The sequence below is a fragment of the Phalacrocorax aristotelis genome, chromosome 6 (genome assembly GCF_949628215.1).
Source record: "Phalacrocorax aristotelis chromosome 6, bGulAri2.1, whole genome shotgun sequence".
NCBI lineage: Eukaryota > Metazoa > Chordata > Aves > Suliformes > Phalacrocoracidae > Phalacrocorax > Phalacrocorax aristotelis.
The window spans coordinates 44,926,752-44,945,889 of NC_134281.1; the positions used below are offsets into that span (position 1 = coordinate 44,926,752).

The 19,138-nt window shown below is 53.2% G+C and overlaps 1 protein-coding gene across 6 annotated transcripts in view; it reads left to right on the forward strand.

Annotated features, from left to right (window-relative positions):
- SSBP3 (single stranded DNA binding protein 3) overlaps window positions 1–19,138 on the forward strand; it is a 55,341-nt gene that overhangs the window by 1,612 nt on the left and 34,591 nt on the right. The gene's annotated exons all lie outside the window — the stretch shown is intronic.

Sequence of the window (19,138 nt, forward strand, 5' to 3'; positions counted from 1 at the left end):
ATCCTCGCGGTAATTACAGCATTGGGGAGCTCCGGCTTCTCCAGCGCACCGAGAGCCCACGTAACCGACCGGCAAAAGCGTGTTTTTTTAACCAACAATGTTCTGATTTGACTGAACACTATTTCATAATGTTGCAATTATGTAAATTAGCTCAGATACTTATCTTAAGCACTTAAAGGCATTCAGGCTACTGGTAGAATTAAGCAGTTTTGCATAGCAATGGACAGTAAAGGGCTTACTAGAGGGTCGATGGTGTGATATTTCATGCTGAGAACAGTTTGGAGGGTGGGCAGGGGTTGGCTTGCGGTGGGGAGGTGGGAGGGATTTCCCAAAATGCTGTTGAATGCCATGATGAATATCTCCCTGCCTTTGGTGAGGCTGGGGGCTTCTTTGGTTGTCCGATCCTCCCTCAAAACCAGCCAGGTGAAGGTGTTTGCTTGTTGAAGGTGGTGTGGCAGACCCCCCTCGGTTGACTCTGTACATTTTGTCTGTCAGTATTTTGGGTTGTCCTCTGCAGAGGTGTTAGTGTGACCCCGGGGTGATGCTTCTGGGGCAGGATGCCGGTGCTGAGGTGCCTCCCAAAAAGACACGTCTTGGCGTGGGTGAGTGGCATATCGGCTCCAGTGGGCAATGGGTGGGCTGCCCACTCCTGTCCCATGCGTGTTGCCCGCATCCAGAGTGTCGGGAAGAATTTGTATCAAAGGATTAGTCACCTGGCTGCGGGCTTGGACCCCAGTCAAGTGAGTTTAAACCCTGTAGCAGGAGCTGGTTTTGTCTGCTCCAGGGAACCTATGGTATGGAAACCATTTTTCCTCCCTTCCCGAGTTTCTCGTTGCCTCGACATGCCTGGGTCGGGATGTGCAAGGTTTGCCAGTGAGCAGTGCTGGGCGAGCGTCTTCGGGACCTCTGCGGCACTCCTGCATGCCGGCGCTGGACACAGCGGTCACCCTGGGGCACGGGCAGTGCCGGCCAGTGCTGGAGAGACTCGGCTGGCTGCTGAGCTGCCTCTCCTCTCTGCCCAGGGTGGAAAGATGCCTGTCTTGCCAGGGCATGGGGGAAACGGGTCTGGGTGTTTGTTAGGTGGGGGTTTGTCTGCCTGTCCATCCCTATGGCTGTTCTCTGCATTGCTTGTTTTTACTGGGTCAGATTAAGATGGTGAACTCCTGAACCGAGAGTCAGAGCTGACAACTGGTGGCACATCCACCAGTGCTCAGCTCGGTGTGGGCAGCTGCTCGCTTCAGGGGCGTTTTGTGCCAAATTCTGGGGTTTTGTGGAGCCTGGTTGGGACAGCAGGCTCACCAGGAGCAAGGCAAAGGTAGATCTTCAGGCAGCAAAGCCACAGGTGAAGATGACATTAGCAACCAAGACATGGTAATGCTCCGTTCGCAGCAGTCTCCTCATCATGGCTGAGGATTTAGTGTATTCAGAGAAATTAATCTTTTTTTTTGCTTGGTAATAATTCTAACAATAGGCCTGAGTGCATTAGATGATTCGCATAAACTTCTTTAATACATGTTGCTTTAAGCTTACAGTAAATAGACACAATCCTGATTGTTTTTAATTCTCAGTGTAATGCAGTTTTGTAACAGCCCCAAGTGCTTTACCTTTTGGGTTTTACTGCAAAGACTTGTAAGAAGATTTTTCACTCCCCCATGCTTTGGCTTCATGGCACTGGTTTGATTCCCCCAGGCACGTTTTGGCCTCAAAACGGGAGTTGTGCATCTCTTCCTCGTGTGGCTGGTGGCAGATGCTCATGATGCGCTCCCTCTCCGAGGAGCGGTGTTTTCCCGGCACAACGTGTACTTTACAGGGCGAGGGACCTACCTGGCCAAAACTTAAATATTGACCGAAGAACCAAATGATAACTGGGAGAGCGTGAATAGCGCCTTGTTTCTCGCCAGCCTCCGTGCCGGGGCATGCTGCTGGTGAGCGCGGCGACTGGCCTCACTGATGGGTACTGGAGCCAATAAGCAGGTTTTTGTCAAGCACCAAACACTGCAACCCATCAGGCGGTGCATGGCAGCTGAAATGGGGTACGAGCCCCAAATGGGGCTGGACCAGTGAGTCATGAGTCACTTCATATGGTGGTTGTGGTTAAAAATATTCCAATATAAGCCTTGGCCCAGACTTGTAGAGCATCATATTCACACTTGGCCAGTGACAGGCAACCTCTGTGCAGTCAGCTCAGCGTTTGCCGAGAATACGGTGTTTATTTACCCAAAGACAATGTATTTACTGTGCCGCTCTAAGGACAAAAACGGGGATGCTCCAGGAGCAGCATGGTGGTGCTGAGCCAGGTGGGGTTTGGCACGCTGCCCTCCCGTAGCTGGTGCCTGAGGGGTGCTTGTCTGGGAGATGTGCCTTCAGGAGGGGCAGCAGTGCGCCTCAGCGGGGTGCTGGCAGTGGGGTTTGCATGCTGTGTCATTTCCACTTCATTTCCCAGTGTAACCGTATGAAAACTATTAGGAGCAGCAGGACAAATCGTCAATTTTGCCCTCCAGTTTTTAATATTGAACTCTTTTTAGTGAGGAAAAGAAGGAGAAATCCCACCCTTCTTTCCTGGGGAGACCCTTGAAAGCTGTGGGCTCTTGCCACAGCTGAGGAATACTGCTTTTTACCTTTCCATTGAGGTTTTTTTCCTTAGCTGGGACGAGAGGCTGCTGGGACTTGGCCGAAAGGTGCTTGTTGGGAATAGGGGTGATGGGAGCGGGGATTCACTCGGCGCAGCCAGGAGAAATGCCATGGCTGCCAGTCTGACTGTTAACGCAGCTAATGAGCGGTGCAGGTCTGAGGGTTATTAAGTCAGCCTCTTCCACCTGTGTCAAAGGGGTTTCTCCAGATTAAAAGTACCACATGCATCCATCAACTCCTAAAACTCAACCCATAGCCATTGATTTGCGCTCCTCCACTAGCCAAAGCCTTATGGTGAGCGTGCTGGCGTTACGGTACACTCCCGGAGCCGGCGAGCTTGCAATGGGATCGCTCAGCATGACAGGGGATTTCAGCCACCACATTATCTGGGAATTGGCCGATGGCTGGTCGCAGTTGAGCTTTTCAACGCCGTGAAAGCCAATACAATTTGAGTTAGTGGTGATGACTGCCAGTTTAAATACCGCAGTGAATTTCTGTCAAAGAGCTAATACATAGAAAGGGGAATTGCAGAAAACTTGATCACCAGAACCACTTCAGTCAATTTTGGCCTCAAGCTACAGAAAATGAACTTAAATCTAGTTGGCTGTTGCTACATACTTTTTGTGGTATTGCTCTGCCTGCATGGCTAGCTTGGAGCATCAACACGCAGGAGAGAAAAATCAGGGTAGCCTTTGGCTGCCGGAGACTTTGACTTCATCCTTCCCCTCCTCTACTCGTCCCTAAGAAGGACCCACACTTGGGAGCATTTGAAATCATGTTTTCTTGGCTGTGCAAGATCTATGGAGAGGTGGCTTCAACTTGCCATTAATGCAAAACATTTATTTATTTATTTATTAACTTTGGAAAGCTGCTGCAGTTCTTTCGAACTTTGCTCTGGAAGGATGCTCTGCTGCAGCGGGGGTGGCTGCTGCTGGAACGGTGGCAGTCGGTCTGGGAAAATATGGTGTGCTTGGGGCTCGAGTCCTCTCATCCTGGTGGGGGACAACCAGGGCTGCTCTTCCTTTTTCCCCACAGCCTGAAACAGTTCCTTTTGGATTGAGATCTTGGTGAGGGGGTTTCTGAGGCCCCTGGAGAGGGATGGACCTTGCATCCAGGCTTGCTGGCGTTGTGTGCAAGACTTCGCTCAGTGGGGAATGTGGTGAAACCCAAGGGGCTGGAGGGGTTTGGCTCGTTGGCAATATGGGCTGGGAGTGTCTCCCAGGCACTGCAGTGTGAACCCCAAACCCAGCCATTTCCCTGCTGTGAGTGCCCTCCCAGCCACGCTTTGGAGGCGAGGTGTGCGAAGTGGTCCTTTGGCTGGCTGTGAGACAGGCGCCCTGTCCTGGCATTGCTGCCTAGGCATCCCCAGGCTGCAGGGGGCCATATCCTTGTTGTTACAGCATCTGCCGCTCCCTGGGGTTGCGTGTGGCTCTGTCATGGTGTGGCATCTCAGCAGACGAGATGGCCATGTGGAACCCCTCCTGGGAGGAGATGCTCTTCATGCATGAGGGGTTTGGCGTGACTGTCACCTCTCCTGTGCTGAGCTGTTGTCTTGCTCCAGGACCAGCAAAGGCTGCGAGACTCTTGCTCCAAGCACCCACGGCTGCATGGGGTGGGTGTGGAACCAGGATGTGTGACAGTGTTGGTCCATGGGTGTCTCTGTGGTGGTGGTGGTCCATGAGTGCCTCTGCAGTGTGCCCTTTGCAGCCAGTGTATTAGAAATGTGTTGCATAGGAGAGTAGGTGTTTTTGGGGCAGATTTGGCACAATGCAGGGACAGGAGCTTTGTGTGGTCCCTGGGAATCCCACGGGCATCACCGGAGCCCTGAGCACGGGGCTTGGCTGGCAGCATGTGCAGCTCTGCCCTATCTCCGTGCAGGGCCACACTCTGTCTGGGCTTCATCCAGCTCCGCTCTGCAGGGACAGGGTTCCCCAGTAGGTAACCGGAGAGAGGAGTTTCCTTCAGGAGTGGCAGGCTGCCAGGAGCAGCTGCAAAACTCCACATCACTTTTTAAAAACAAAACAAAAAAACCCTGCACAACAACAAAAAAAAAAAGCCCAGAAATTCCCTCTGCTGGTAGTGCGTTGGGCTTAGCCTTCCCTCCCAGTTTAGGGTACTGGTGGGCCCATCGCACCTGTGAGCCTGGGTGTCTTTTAAACCTTGCTTTTACTGGAGCGCTCTGCAAAGCTGGATTAGTTTAATTTTATGTTTTAAACAATGTTGGCTGTCGTGATGGAGCAACCTCTGCTGCCGCACTTCCCGCTGCCCAGCGGCGGGACCAGGGCATTTCGGAGTGGCACCTTTCCGTGGATGATGCCAGTGGAGAAGCTGCCGGAATAAAACTGGAGGTCAGAGCCCAGAGCTTATGTCTTAGTCTTTGACTGGGGAGCCTAAATATTTATCCTGTTCTGTCCCTAATGAAAACAAATTGTCAACAGTTGTTCAGTAACTGACTAAATTAAAATCTGTAATTAGTCAATTAGATTAAAGAGTTGGCACAACCTGATTGTATCATGCTGGTTAGGTTATTAAGAGAAAGGGTGTGATTTTTAATTACTGAATGCTAATTTTGACAGTTTCAAATGGAAACAGACGTTCCCCCCCTCCACCCCACCCTGAGTGCCTCTGCAAAAGTAAGGCAGGGGATGAATTTTATGTCGACAAATGGTGTGAAGATGCAAAGTTTCTCTGGCTCCAGTCCGGGGAGGGGTTTCTTCTGAAAAGCTCTGGGGGTGGGACAGGAGGAGAGGGTGGATTTCTTTAATCCTGCCTGACTGTGGGAGGGCAGGTGGGGGTTTGTGCCATGGGCAGGGACCCCCTGGGTGCTGGGGTAGGTGTCTGGATGCTACCCGGGGAGGTCCTGCTCTGCCATCCCCATTGCCTGTCTCGGTGTGCATGGGGCAGTGTGCTGTCGCCTTTTATGAACTGATGTGCAGCAGCGAAGCAGATTTGAGTCTTTATTTTCTGTGGCTTTTTTTGTATTTTTTTCCTTTTTCTTAATCCCCCCGGTGCTTGAGAGGGGCCAGCTCCTGGTAGCAGGCAAAGCCTGTGGAGGAGGAGGAGGAAGGCCTTGCGTGGTAAGCACGGCAGCCCGCGCCATCCCATTGTTTGCCCCAGCAGAGCCGTGGCCACGTGGGCGAGTGTGGTGAGGCCGGCGAGGGGACCCGCCGCCGGCGTGGTGGGCTGCAGGGGGAGCAGCCGCCCCCGGCAGATGTTCGGCTCTGGGCGAGCACAAAGCTCACAGCCCTGCCCTCCCCTGCTTTCTGGGGTCCCTCTGGAGGAACAAAGAGGGCGAGGGGCTGTGAGCTGCAGTGCTGTGCTGGGGGGGCTGGCTGGTGGTGAGGGGTGGGGGGGCTCCCCGTCCTGCTGGGGCGGGCAGAGGGGAGGTTCGTTAGGTCAGGACGCCATGTATTGGGTACGAGTGAGGCTTTCCTGTTCTCTTGATCATTTCCTTCCTTACCTTGGAAACTTGGATTTTCTCCTACCTTTTGTTCCCTATTTTTCTCTTGTAAAGCCATTCCTGGATCTATTAGAAACAGCTGCCAGAGCCGGTCCTGGGGAGTGGGCAGGGGGCTCTGGCTCTTTCTCCTCTTTCACCATGCGTGCCCCTGCAGCTGAGCCGGCACCACCTAAATGGCACTCGGCCATGCGAAACCCTTGCTGACGGGGGGTGCTCTAGAGAGGAGCTGGGGGAGCTGCTGCATCTGCATTTGGTCCTGTTTTCCTTTGAGATCCATTTAAACAGAGGGGATGGCAGAGGGAGAGGTGCAGCACCTGGAGCAGCTTGTGCCCACCCTGGTGCATCCCAGCCCAGCTGGTACCAGAGGTCTGCCCTGCTCTGCCCACAGGGACCACAGAGAGGGCTGTATCCCCACGTGCATGAGGCTTGCCACCTCACCAGCATCCCTCTCATGGGTCAGGTTATGAAACTTCCACTGAGGCTTCTGCTCAGCTGTGACCACAAGCACAATCCCCCCCTTATTTCCCAGCAGCTTTTCCTTCGGAGTCCTGACCTTGCAGAGCCCCAAGGGGAGACCCCCCCCCGCAGGGCTGGGGGGCTCAGTGGGGCGGAAGCAACGCTTTCCTCCAGGCTGGCGGGGAGCAAAAATGGCTCTTTGCAAGTAAACAAATACCTCGCCTCCGCCTTGCTTTGGTTTTTTTTTCTTTTAATTTTTTTTTCTCTCTCAAAACTCCTGCTTGTGGCCACAAGTGCCAGGAGCTGAGTTTAAAGCTACAGCTGTGCAGTCGGGGGGGATTTCCAAAATACAGGGTGGCTGCTTGTGTGTGCCACTTCCCACGTGTGGTGGGACCCAGCTGCCCCCTCACCCACTGCCACCTCCCTGCTCCCACCCCTGCATCCCACTGCAGTGATGGCCACCCCTTCTGCCTGGCAGGGGCAAGAAGGGCACCCGGGAGGCTTTGGGTAAGGCTTGGGCATGGGTGGGGTACAGCTCCCCCTGCGGTAAGGCCAGTTTTTCTTTTGTCTCAGGCTTGTGCATTTAAATCATGTCTTTTCTTGGAGAAGAGAAATGCCCACTCTCCTGCTTGAGTTTAATGCTGCATGCATGGAGGCTGTTAATATCAGAATTAAGCAACATATATGTGTGTGTGTATATGTAATTATATCTATGCAATATACAGATTTAAGATACACATAGGTATATAGATAGATATAGGTGTGTGTGCTTGGGGCAGAGCAGAGCAGTGCTTCATGCCTGGCCATCGAGTGCTTTCCCACCTGCCTTGCTCTTCTTCCTCCATGGCCACTGTGACCATTGGCTTTTTTAGCAAGGTGATTTCTACCTCTGTGTTCCCCGGGCTGGGCAGGAGGCTGTGGGGTCGGTCTGTCTGTCTGTGCGTAAGGCAATGCTGCTGCAGCCTGCCGCCTCAAGATAAAGTCCAAAAGAAGACCTCTGGCTGTGTCTTAAGCTAACATTTTCTTTTTAATTTTTTTTTCCTTAATGTTTCTGCATCAACCCTTGAACATTTGATCTGGTGCCTCTTCTCCCGGGGTGCGGCGGCTTTCTGTAGTGAAAATGAGCTCTCACACCACCCCTCCTGCCTGCCTCAGACAGGGTTTGGGGTAGGCGTTTTTCCCTCCCATTTTCACTGGATTTGAGTTGGTTTCTTACAACCTCACAGGGCTGAGCTTGCACCTATAATGGGGATTTTTCGGCTACAAACTGAAGCAGAGGATGCACTGCAGCGGCTCTGACTCGCTGGCGAGTGCAGCCTGCCTGCCACAGCTGGGGTGCCGGCATTCCATGGCGCTCCTGGCAGGCACGGCGCTCCTGGCAGGCACGCCACCCCAGAGCTGGTCCCTGCTACTTGACATAGGTTTTCTCCTGTATCTCCCTCCTGTCCCAGCTTCCACCTGTGAAGCTGCCATCGCACCCAAGCACATTGTCCAGCACCGACGGGTGCCTGCCAAGGCGAGCGGTTGGCTGGCATCCCCTTTCCTCCTAAAACAGGCTTGCTGTGAGGATGCCCCAAGCCTTGGCTTCACTAGTTTATTGATTTCTGGCAACTGTAAGGGGGAGAAGCCCCTGCGTCACCCCCATGGGCAGCTAGCGGTGCCTGGCTCTGCCCCTCTGGGCAGGCAGGGAGCTGCTGCCTGCCCTGAGCTGAGCCTTGCAGCTCAGCTTTCTGGGCTGGGGAGGAGCTAGAAGCTTGGTTTGTTGTTCAGGGTTTTTTTAAGTGGAAAAAAAGGTGGTGCATGCCGAAGAAGGGGGGAGGAAGGGGGGCAGGGCGCTTCCTCACAGTGCGCCCTGGTTTGGGGTGGGCAGATAAGGCTGCAGCATTGCACTTGGCTCCGTTCCATGTTCCCCTGCCAAAGCCCTGCAAGGCATCGTCCTGCCCTCCTGCTCTGCCTGGCCCTTGCTGGGTGCTCATCCCTGTTCTTGTGTGGAGCCCTACTGGGATAAGGGCAGCCTGTGGGATGGAGGGGCTGCTTGAGCCCCCACATCCCCCTGCCTGGGAGCAATGCCTTTAGCGAGGAGGAGGGAGAGGTGGTTCCCTCCCCCATGGCTCCTTTCTGTGGGAGAGCCGTGCAGCTGGTGGGGTGTAAATCACACCCAGCCTCCCCTGGCACTGCTGCCCATCTGCTTGTGGGGCAGGGAGGTGAAGGTGGTGGTAGGTTGTGGTTGGTAGTGGTGTTGGGGTGACTTGCAGCTTCAGCCCACCTTGCCCACTCCTGCATCCCTAGTGGCTCTGGGAGGGGGCACGCTCCTTCACAAGGAGCAGAACCCAGGTCTGCCTGTTGGTGATGGAGACCCACTGGCTGTTGGAATCTTTCTCTGCAGGGTGTGAACCAGAAGGGAGGTCTGGTTTGAGGCAGGGGCAGCCATGCTTTTGAATGCTCGGTCTCATCAAGAGGACTTTTCACAGGGGTGTGCTTGGTGGGGTATGTCTGGGGATGGAGGAGGGAGCACGCGCTGGCCCATGTTACACACAGGCGTCCTCAGCCCAGCTCAAGGGTTATTTTCCATGAAAAAAACCAAACCAGCTAGTTTTATCCTGGGCATTGCAGTGCCAATAGTGCCCAGGTACTTCATGCTTTTGCCAGTCTCCTCTGGAGAGGAGGTCCAGGCTGGAGCTCCTGAGGCCCATTTCATTGTTAAAAACACATTTGCTTGCTTGTCCCAGAGCCTGTCAGGGTGTCATGGCATGTCCTGACAGCTTGTCCATCCTTACCTGCAGTCATCAAGGAGTTTTCAACATGACGTATATAAAGCCTTTGTACTTGGATTGCTCCACCATGCTGCACAAAGGCTTCTTTGTCATCCTGCCAGCTAATTAATTTTAACTTCTAACATCGCTCCAGTGTAGTGCACTGTTCGTCCACCTGGTCCATTTGAAGCTTCTTTCCCCAACCTTAAGTGTTTTCCAAGCTGTTTGACTTGCTACTGTTGAGAGAAACCAGCTGGCCTCGCTGGTGCTCATCTTCTGGAGAAGGAACTGCCCTGACACCACTGCCAGGGCTTGTGAAGAAAAAGCCATTAGGAGGCTCAAGTTTTCTCCAGTGGCTTGTTTCTCCTAGCTGGAAGCTGAAGGTCCCCCTGGAGAACATCCTCTGATGAAAATAACAGGCTCTCACTCCTTGGCCAGTGATTGGCACCTCATGCATCTCACAGCCATAGGTGAAAGCCTTGGCTGCGTGTTCAGGACAACCAGCCCTCATGTCCGGGAATGTACGTGCACTGGGACATGAAGATGATTATTTCTGGAGGGTTGGACTGTGTTTGGTTGTGTGCTGGAAAGCAGGTGTCCCTTGCATCCTGTGAGTAAATATCTGCAGTGAGTACCACCACAGCATCCTTGGTGCCAGGGGGAGCTCACTGCTGGTACCCCAGGGATGCTTACAGGGGAGCCAAGCGTCTCCCTGGTGCTGACCAGGGAAGGATGAGGGGGGATGTGATGCCAGCTGGGTGTCCTCAACCTGGTGGGACACGAGCCACGGTATTGTCTTACCTGGGAAAGAGGGATGGAGATCTCTACATGCATAAAGATCAGCTGAATTTGCATCAATGGGGTTTGTGTGAGTGGTGGTGCTGCAGCAGAGGGGAGCTCCCCTCTGCTCAGGATGGGGACGGTGGTGGGTCATGGAATATGGAATTGCTGCCTTTGTGCTTAATCTGGTTATAAGGACGGCTATTAGAGATAATGAATTTTGCCTGTCCCCGTCGTTGTAATACAAGAACCCAACTGTCTTTCAACACCGCGAAGGTCACTCCTCTTTATTTCTGGTTGTAAATTTTGCTGGTTACAGATGTTTGGGGTTGACGGACATGGCTAATTAAGTTTCTCCCACCAGCCAGTCGGCAAGGTGCAGTGATGCTGGCACAGGGGCAAGGTCAGAGGGTGGGACCAGAGCAAGTGGCAGTGCTGGCAGCCCCTTGGCATGGTGGCCCAGCTGCAAGCCCATGTCACTGCAGCCCCAGAACAAAGCAGGTCTGGGTTTGCACAGACCCTTGCATTTATCTTTATGATGATTTTGGAGCGGACTGGTGGGAAGAATGCTGCTTTGGGAGCAAGTTCCTGTCTTGCTGCCCTCATTTGAAGGGAATTCAGCAGGAATTGTTGTACTTGCTGTCCCCAACCTCACCTGAGGGTGGGAAGGGGGATGCAAAAAGGTGGATCCCCTGAATTTTTGTCATCAAGTGTCTTTTACGTCAGTGCCAGCGGAGGCTTTTTCTTGCCCAGAGAGATTTTGCTGGAGGGAACAATGATAGTGTGTTGGGTGGCAGAGCCAATGCCCCATGCTGAATTAGCACCTGGGGGGGTGGGAGCCTCTTTCCCTGGGTCATGAAGCTGTTTTGCTTCCCGGTGCTGACCCCGCCAAGCAGGAGCCGGCTGTGTGTGCTGCCTGTGCGCTTGGAACGCAGCACGTGCTGCCGTGCCTCCCCGGCTCTGCTCCCCCCGCGCGCCTGATTTATGCCGCTCCACATTTTCTCCTCGTTTCCATGTCTCTTTCTCCCCTCCCTCTTTTTTTTTTTTCCCCTTGTGCTGCCTGTGCAACGTCTTGCTCCTTTTTTTTTTTTTTTTTTTTTTTTTCTTATTGCTCACAGGCCTCCCTGTTATCCCAGCAAGCTGCAATGTTTGGGGCTTCCTGCTCGTGTGCATTCAAAATAGGCTTTTAGTCTCCCAAAGGAGGGGAGCGTGGTCCCCATTGCCCTGCTGGCACATGGTCCCTCAGTGGTGACCACAAGCCATGCATCCCTGGCACGGGTGCTCCTCCTGGTCCTTGGTTGCAGCAAAACTGGTGGGGTGGACACGGGCATTCATCGCCTCCATCCCGGTGTTGCTGCTGGGTGCAACGCTGGCCATCTGTCCCCTCCTGTGCAGCGCCAGCCTGCTGGCTGCTTGCTGCAGTGACAGGGCTTGCCCGGTATCTGCGAGGCCGCAAGGGCTTGTATTTAAAAAAAAAAAAAGAAAAAAAGTTCCGTTTTTGCTTTGTTTGCCCCCATTTCATATGCGTAACCTGACTTTTTGTTGTTTTGGTGTCCGTTTCCCCCCCGCCCCCCCACTGCCGTGCCAGGCGCATTGAAAGTTTGCTGGGTCTTGCGTGCGTGTGCGGATGCCGAATAATTTTATTAGCCGCCTGGAAGGGAGCCAGCGCGGCGTGCATCGCGCGGGAGGCGGCTGCTGGGGCGCCTTTTCTTTTATTTCCCTTTCCCAGCCACCCCCCCTTGCCTCTGCCAGTCTCCTGCGTGTTGCATCATCGACACTATCCATTTATTTTATTTTTTAATTTTTTTTTTTTTTTGCTCCTTAAAGGGTTAAAAACGATGGGGAAGTTCAGCTAGCACTTGCAAGATATGGTTGCCTTAGCAACAGGCCTCCTAATCTGGTAGGTGACCTGAGAGACTGTGGAAGATGCAGGGGTTGGTTTGGCATTTCATTATTTCATGAGGCTGCGGCTCTCCAGCTGGTTCCCTTCCCAGCGCCGCCGCTGCGGCTGCTCCCCCCACTGCCGCCCCCGGCATTCCTCGGCAAAGCCCTGGGGGGGCCGGCGGCAGTCCCCTCCTGGGTCCTCTCCCCAGGCACTGGTGGGTCCCGGTAGCTGGTGCCCAGGGAGGGGGAGAGAGCTTCCCGCAGCCCAGGTGCTAATTATTCAACTTTGGGGTTGCAAAGATGGTTTCCTGTCTTGCTTTCCCTCCTTCCAAAGGATTTGCCATGGTGGTCTGGTGAAATAACCTGTGTGGCCCCCAGGAGCTAGAGATGCTCTTGCTGGCACTTCTAAAACCAGGATTCTGGGGTCCGTGCTGCTCTGTCAGGGTGAAGCCTAGCAGTGGGGCTCTCGCGTGAGAAGCTGGGGCTCTGGCAACAAACTGAAGGGGCACAAAGAGGGGAGCATGTGTCTGCAACAGTTGTAAAGGTGACGGAGATGAGATGCAGGGGTCCAGCAAGCATTTTTGGGGAAAGAGGGTGAGTTTCGGAGGTGCGTGGGAGCATTATTCTAGCTGCTTTAGGCTGCTCTGAGTTCACGAGACCAGGCAAGCACAACCAGCACGTGCCCATGGATGGATGGGCCAAGACCTGGGCATTTCTGTGGTACAGTCACAGCCTTTTTCTGTCGTGTTTTGTTTCCCCCCCCCATGGAAATACCCTCAAGTTGGCATTCCCTGTGCGCTCCCTTTTCCCTCGCTGTCATGATTGCCTCGTGCAAAGCATCGGTGGGTGCCTGCTGTTCCTTGCCAGCGCTGAGGCCATCTAAATTAAGAAACTGCATCAGAAGACCTCCCTGCCAAATATTTCACCTCACAGAATCTCTGGGTGCCATCGGACAGGCTCTCAAACTCTCCTGCCTGTGCAGTCCCATGTGGGATTCAGATGGGTGCCTATCATACCCGACAGCACCTGTCGGCACAAAACACTGCAGTCCAGTCCAGTTGGGAGCTCTTTGCTGAGATGGCCAAGCCACTCTCTGTGCCCAAAACTGGGATGTTTTCCTCCTCACCATGTGATGCCAAGTGCTTACAGCGTATGACACTGCCCTTGGCACCCAGCTGCAGCGGCTGGGCAAGGAGACCCCCAAGGAAGGGAGGTGTCCAAGAGGCCTGGGCCAAGCTCCCTGTGGGTGCCAGTGGAATAAAGGGGCTGGGATAGCACTGGGAGTATCCCATTCCCGCAGATCCTGGCGGTGCAGACCTCTTTTGTTTTTTTTTCTCCTTCCTGCTATTGCACGGCGGTGGTGGCAGCTGCCTGTGGACGCCTGGGAGAGCCGCCTTTGTTTATCCGCCTCTCTGGCAGAGCAAGCGTGGGGATGCTCTTGGATCGAGGTGCTGATCTGTCATCTCCCAGGTTTTATGCATCCCCAGACAAGAAATCAGCGGCACAAAGTGCAGACTTTTTGTTACTTATTGTCGAGCTCTGTGCAGAGCGTGGCTGCTGAAAGCAATCTGGTGTCTGCAATGCCCAGATTTATGATTTCCCGGTCTCATTCTAGGTGTTGGCTTCCACCGGGAAGCAAAAAACCTGGTTTGAGCCATTGGAGTAGGACAAGAAGACCATGGCATGCTGCAGCATCGGACACGGGCAGGTCTCGTTCCTGTCCCCAGAGCCTGTCATTACCCTGGGTGGGAGAGCATCTCCCTTGCTCCATCTCAGCCAACAGAGGTGGAAGGACCAATGTCCCAGGGGGCCAAAACACAGCTTGGCTTTCCCTCCAGGTCTTCTCTGCTTGGGGCATGCTCCTCCAGACCCCTGCCTGCCCCATCTGGGTGGCAGAGGCAGAAGCTGCCCCTTGGTGAGGAGGGGATGAGCCAAAAGGGAGGAAATCCAGGCAAGCTAGCAGAATCCTGGAAAGCCCCCCTCTTTTTTTAATCATTTCATCCCCCCACCTTGTGGGGCTTTCCAGGATTTGCCCCTCTCATCAGGGATTTCAGGTGATCATCCAGTTCCCCAGGCATGGATGGACACATGGACTGCCGATCAGCCGGCACATGTTGTCCGTCTGCAGAGCACAGTGCTCTGCCTGCCATGGGCTCCTGGGTCTCAAGCACAGAAGTATACATGTTTTTTTAAAGAAAATCAAAATTCTCAGGGAAGAAAAAAAAAAAAGCCATATCCATCCCCCCACCCCCCGCCTCCACCCTGCTGAGAAGCGGCTCTGCGATGGCGGCTGGAAAGCGAAGCTGTAAGTGTTGCGCGTGCCATCTGCTCCGCTTGGATCGCAGGAGCGGCTGGAGCCGGCGCAGCCCTGTGGGGAGGGGGGGGCAGTGCTTGCTGGGGTAAAGATGCAGTACCCCCACGCCTTATCCCCCAGCTGGGGGCTCGGTGGTCCTCTAGGTAGGTTTGAAGCCCAGGCTGGCACGCTTGAGGCCCAGGTGGTTCTGGTTGGAGATGTCCCATGGAAATGGATCCCCACGAGGGTCTGCAGCCCCCTTCTCTGTGCCTGGGAAGAAGAGCTCCCCAGGTCATCCCTGGGATGAGGGTGGCTGTAGGGTGGGATGAGTTCATGCAGAAGGGAACGGGCAGGTTTTGGGTGTTCAAAACCTGTGGCTTTTTTAAGCATTTGTAGCTTCACTAGCTGCCTCAGTTGGGAGCACGTGTTGGTGACTGGGTGCTTTGCAGCATAGGGTGCATCTCATGGAGACCCCAGGTGATCGCTGTCATGAGAGCATCTCAGCGCAACACATCTAGTCCTCCCAGAAGAGATACTGAAGGAAAACTCTCTCCTCAATATGGAAAAATTTTAGGTTATCTTTGAAAAGAAAAGTGTGTTTTTGTGGGTCTGCATTGGGAACATCTCTGGGTTCTCATGCAGGATCCTCCACAGCCAGGCTCCTGCTGGCTTTTTGGCAGGGGACACCTGAGCAGCTGGGTTTCCCTCTGCTTTACCTGCTTCTAACAAAATGGACAAATTTTTTGAGCTCTCCCAATGGGTCAAGCCAGGAAATGCAGAAGTGGGATGCAGAGGCAGCCTGGGCTTTCTCCCTCTGAAGGCAGCAGTGCTTGCTGCCTGTCATTGGTACTCGTGCTCGGGGCCCTCCGCCTGCGGGGGGTGGGGCTCACGCTGTGTTGTGGTCCATTGAGTTGTTCTTTATGGGGTTGTCAAGAGATGAACATCCCCAAAATGTGTAATACCCAAGCTGGGAGATCAGTTTTGACTGCAGGCATGGCAACTGTGCAGTCCTGAATTGCCCCTTGGCTTAGCTCCACCACCAGCGATTTTGGTGTTTATATGGTTTTGTTTGTTTTATTTTTCTTATTTGGGAAGGTGCTCAGAGGTAGGGGACTCAAGAGCAGGTGCCTGGTGCGTTCCCCCTCTTCTCATGCAAAACGGTCGCTCCTCTTCACTTGACTTTGCTGCTGATAGAAAAGGCAGTGGTGGCGTGAGTGGGTTGAGCCAAGGAAGAAGAAAAACACTCTCCAAACAAAACCAGAGGGCTTGTAAGGAGGAATGGGAAGCGAGGGAAGGCTGAAATGGCTGGGGGAGGCATCTGAGCAAGGGGCTGCAGAAAGCTTTTGGTTTTGCTGGGCTTCAGGACAAGGTGGAAGGAATCCAGCTCAGTGTTTTCCCATGCCTGTTCCCAGCAAGTATGTACAGTCAGACCTTTACAAGGGGTTTCTGGGGTTCAGCACAGGCTGCAGCGAAACCTTGTTAGAGCCCAGTACTTTATTGGAGAACCTCTTTGGAGCCACAGTTCAACCCCATGGAGGTTGTGTTCGAAAGACACATCCTCCTCACCAAAACCTGTCATCCGGGAAGCACCGCCATGCCGACAGCATGCTGGCTCTCCGGAGATGCCCACTGCTGGTAGCCATCCCACCTCGCCAGGTGCTAATTGCAAGCAGCTTGAGGCACAGTGCTTCAGTGGCTACCCCCAAGCCTAGCACTCAGAAATTCGGTAATTGGGCTGGAACAATTATTTTTGGCTTTTGCAGAGGGAAAGGCTATAAATAATCACCCCGCGAGCTTGTGCGGTGACTTTGCAGCCTCCATGGAGGGGGTGTGTTGGGTGAGTTTTTTTGGTGTTTTTTTTCCTGCTGTCCGGCTGGCTTTTTCTTGGCGGCCAAGAGTGGGAGACTTATCTGCAGAAAATGCAATTTGAGTTGATTAAAGAAACTCCTGCCATTGGCCCAAACTGCCAAACTTTCTGCAGAAACGGTTAACGCTTTCTGAGAAACCGCCCCAGGGACCTACTGGGCTGTAGCCTGGCCTGGGGCAGTGGCAGTGGGGATGGGGAAGAGGAGGGCTCCCTAGGCTTGGGGAAGGAGAACAAAGCAGAAAACAAAGGATGCCAGTCTTGGCAGCATCGCAATGAGGAGAACTTGCTGGGAAGAGATGTGGAGGAGGCAGTTGTGGTGGGCACACTTCTGTGCTTGCACCTCTGATGGCAGCAGCTTGCACAGCCTTCAGACTAAGAGCTTTTAGTCATTATAGAGCCAGGTTGTGTTTCAGCTGGGGACTGACCTGGAAGTGAAAGCCTCTGTACCCCAGTGCCCATCCCACAAACTCCCCTATCACCCATCCCAATGCCCATCCAATGCTTGGGAGCCAAATCACAACAACCTTAGCAGAAGCAAACAGCCCCTAGCACACCTTTTGTAAGCCCTCTGTCATATCTAAAATAAATTTGCATCTAAACTGACAGACTGGTTTTAATGTATTCTAGTGATACAGCTAAGGCTCAGGTTTCCCTTGGAGGTGGGCATAGGGCATCGTCCCCACTCATGTAGAGTGCTTGCATGGCGGCATGGAGCCATCCCAGGGTGGAGGTGGGAGAGGTGTGGGATTACTGCTTGCAGGGAAGCAGAAACGTAGTTTTTCTTTTCTGTTGTGGGTTTGTTTTTTTTTTTAATATACAATTGAAAGGATCAAGACTTACTGACAGGCTGGTGGCTGAGGAAGGCCAGTGCTTGAGGAGGGCAAGCCAGGCTGCCAAAGACAACAGCCATAAGGCGATGGCGTCCTGGAGTGTGTCACTTTGGCTAGTGTACCCCTTGGTACCTGGGTTTGGGGAGCATTGCTGGAGCTGGCACCTGCACGAGGCACCATAAAAACAAGCATATCAGGAAAGGCTGTGCAGAGCAGAGCATCTCCTGAGCAGTCTCACCATGGCAGCTTTCCTTCGTCATCCATTATTTATTTGATCCTCTGCAAAACAAATTCGCTCCTCAGCACTGATTCTGATGACGGTGCTTATTTTACAAAAGAGGTAAAAGGAACTGGTTTTGTTCCCAGTCTAAAAGACTTTAACGAAAAGGTGCGTTTCCCTGCCACCTTCTCCTGCAGTCTGTTTCGGTGTCAGTGACATAAATCTGCAGGGTTTTAAGGTGGTGATGGAAATTTTGGAGTCTCAAACACTGAAACATCAAACAATGCTCTTCCCTGGTGTCCAGTGCTGTTGGTCCCCATCTTCCTGTGACCCACGAGGGTGTTTGCTGTGCTGGGTCAGGGGGACTAAGATGCTGGACTTGCCTCGTAGCTCACAGCTGAAGGTTTCTCAAGGGGGGAGAGCTGCATGCGCAAGGAAAAGGGGCTTTATTGGGCGCGTTTCCTCCCCGTGCATTCTGCTGGACAGCAGCTCTGCTTTATGGGCATACAAATAAATACACGCTTGGGGGTTTGGGGACAGCAGGGTGGTTTCTGAAGGGTTATTGGGGATGTCCTCAGTCACACCAGTGGCCAAGCCAACTCCACTTGCTTGCACCAAACAAACCGGAGCTGGAGCAGTGGGCTGAACGCTGAGCCAGGAAGTTTGGAGGGAGGAGACGATGCATCGGAGCCACGTTTGTCAGGATGGAAATAACTGTCAGCCCCATTCAATCTGTCGTCTTGTTCCCAGGGGACAATTGCAAAACAGGATTACTGGTACTTAAAAATTCATAGAAAACGTTTCTTATCACAACGTCATAATTGTTATGACTCAGAAGACTAGAATTGCCATTTTCCTGTGCCTTTTCCCCCCCCTCACTTTTGTTGCATACCGAGTCCCTCACTGCAGCTGCAGAATTGTCAAAAAAAACCCAAACCCAAACCAGGGTGATGCTTTATTTTATGCTAACTGCTGCATTTGACTTGAAAATTATGTCCCACTGGGTCTCATGGTCAGCATATTACAGCGTGATGGATGGCTGTCAGAGCGGCGGTGGCTGGCAGATTGCGATGGGTGGAGGAGAACAGATGCCCGGTGACTTCAGGGGCTTTAGCAGAGCCCGGGACTGAAGACTGGAAAACAAAAGCAGATGGGAGGGCTCTGCTTGGGCTAACTATTCTTCTCCAGCCACATGTCAGGGAGGAAGGCTTGTCAGGCAGCCGTGTCCCTTTGTGCTGTTCCTCCACGGTGAGCTAGGCTGCCCGATGAAGCCACGGGTGAACCCCGCTTGACCCGAGGCCTGAGCCTATGTGCGAACCATCACTGCAGATCTCTAAAGGGCAACCTTCCCCTCCCCATCCCCCACCGAAGGAACAGCTTGCTTTTATGGAGTTTGTGCTCCATTTGACGGTTCCTGTTAACCCTTAGCCCTACTGATGGATCTGAGGTGAGACCCAGGCAGGCTTCGGGGGTGACCCTTCCAGAGGGTGGCTTCTAGTGTGTTTTGTGCTCTACATTGTGTTCATCTTTGGAGTTGAGCAGGACCACATGAATTTGAGCTGTGCTCATGGAAGGAGGAGAGCAAGCCTTTCCTGCAAGAGCTTGTTTTGAATAAAGCCCTTCGCAGGTGCTGTTCTGCAACCCCTTGTCTGCTCCGTGTCCCGTCTCCGTTGCAAACTTTCCTACACTTTCTACCCCTGCAAAGGGCTTAGAAAAGATCCTGCCTTGCCCTGTTTCTCTGCTCACGTTGGTATTCCCTCATCTTTCATCCCTTCACTCTCCTCATGTCTGTCTGGTCCATCCAAACTTGGGAAGGCAGCTACTGTCTTCCCAGCTGGAGCTTGCTGGGGATTGCAGGGTTAATGGCAAAATTAAATTTCACTGCTGTTTTTAAATTAATTGAATCATCAGCGTGGGTAACGGGAAACAGTGGTATCATAATGTATTTGATATGGGTCTTTAAG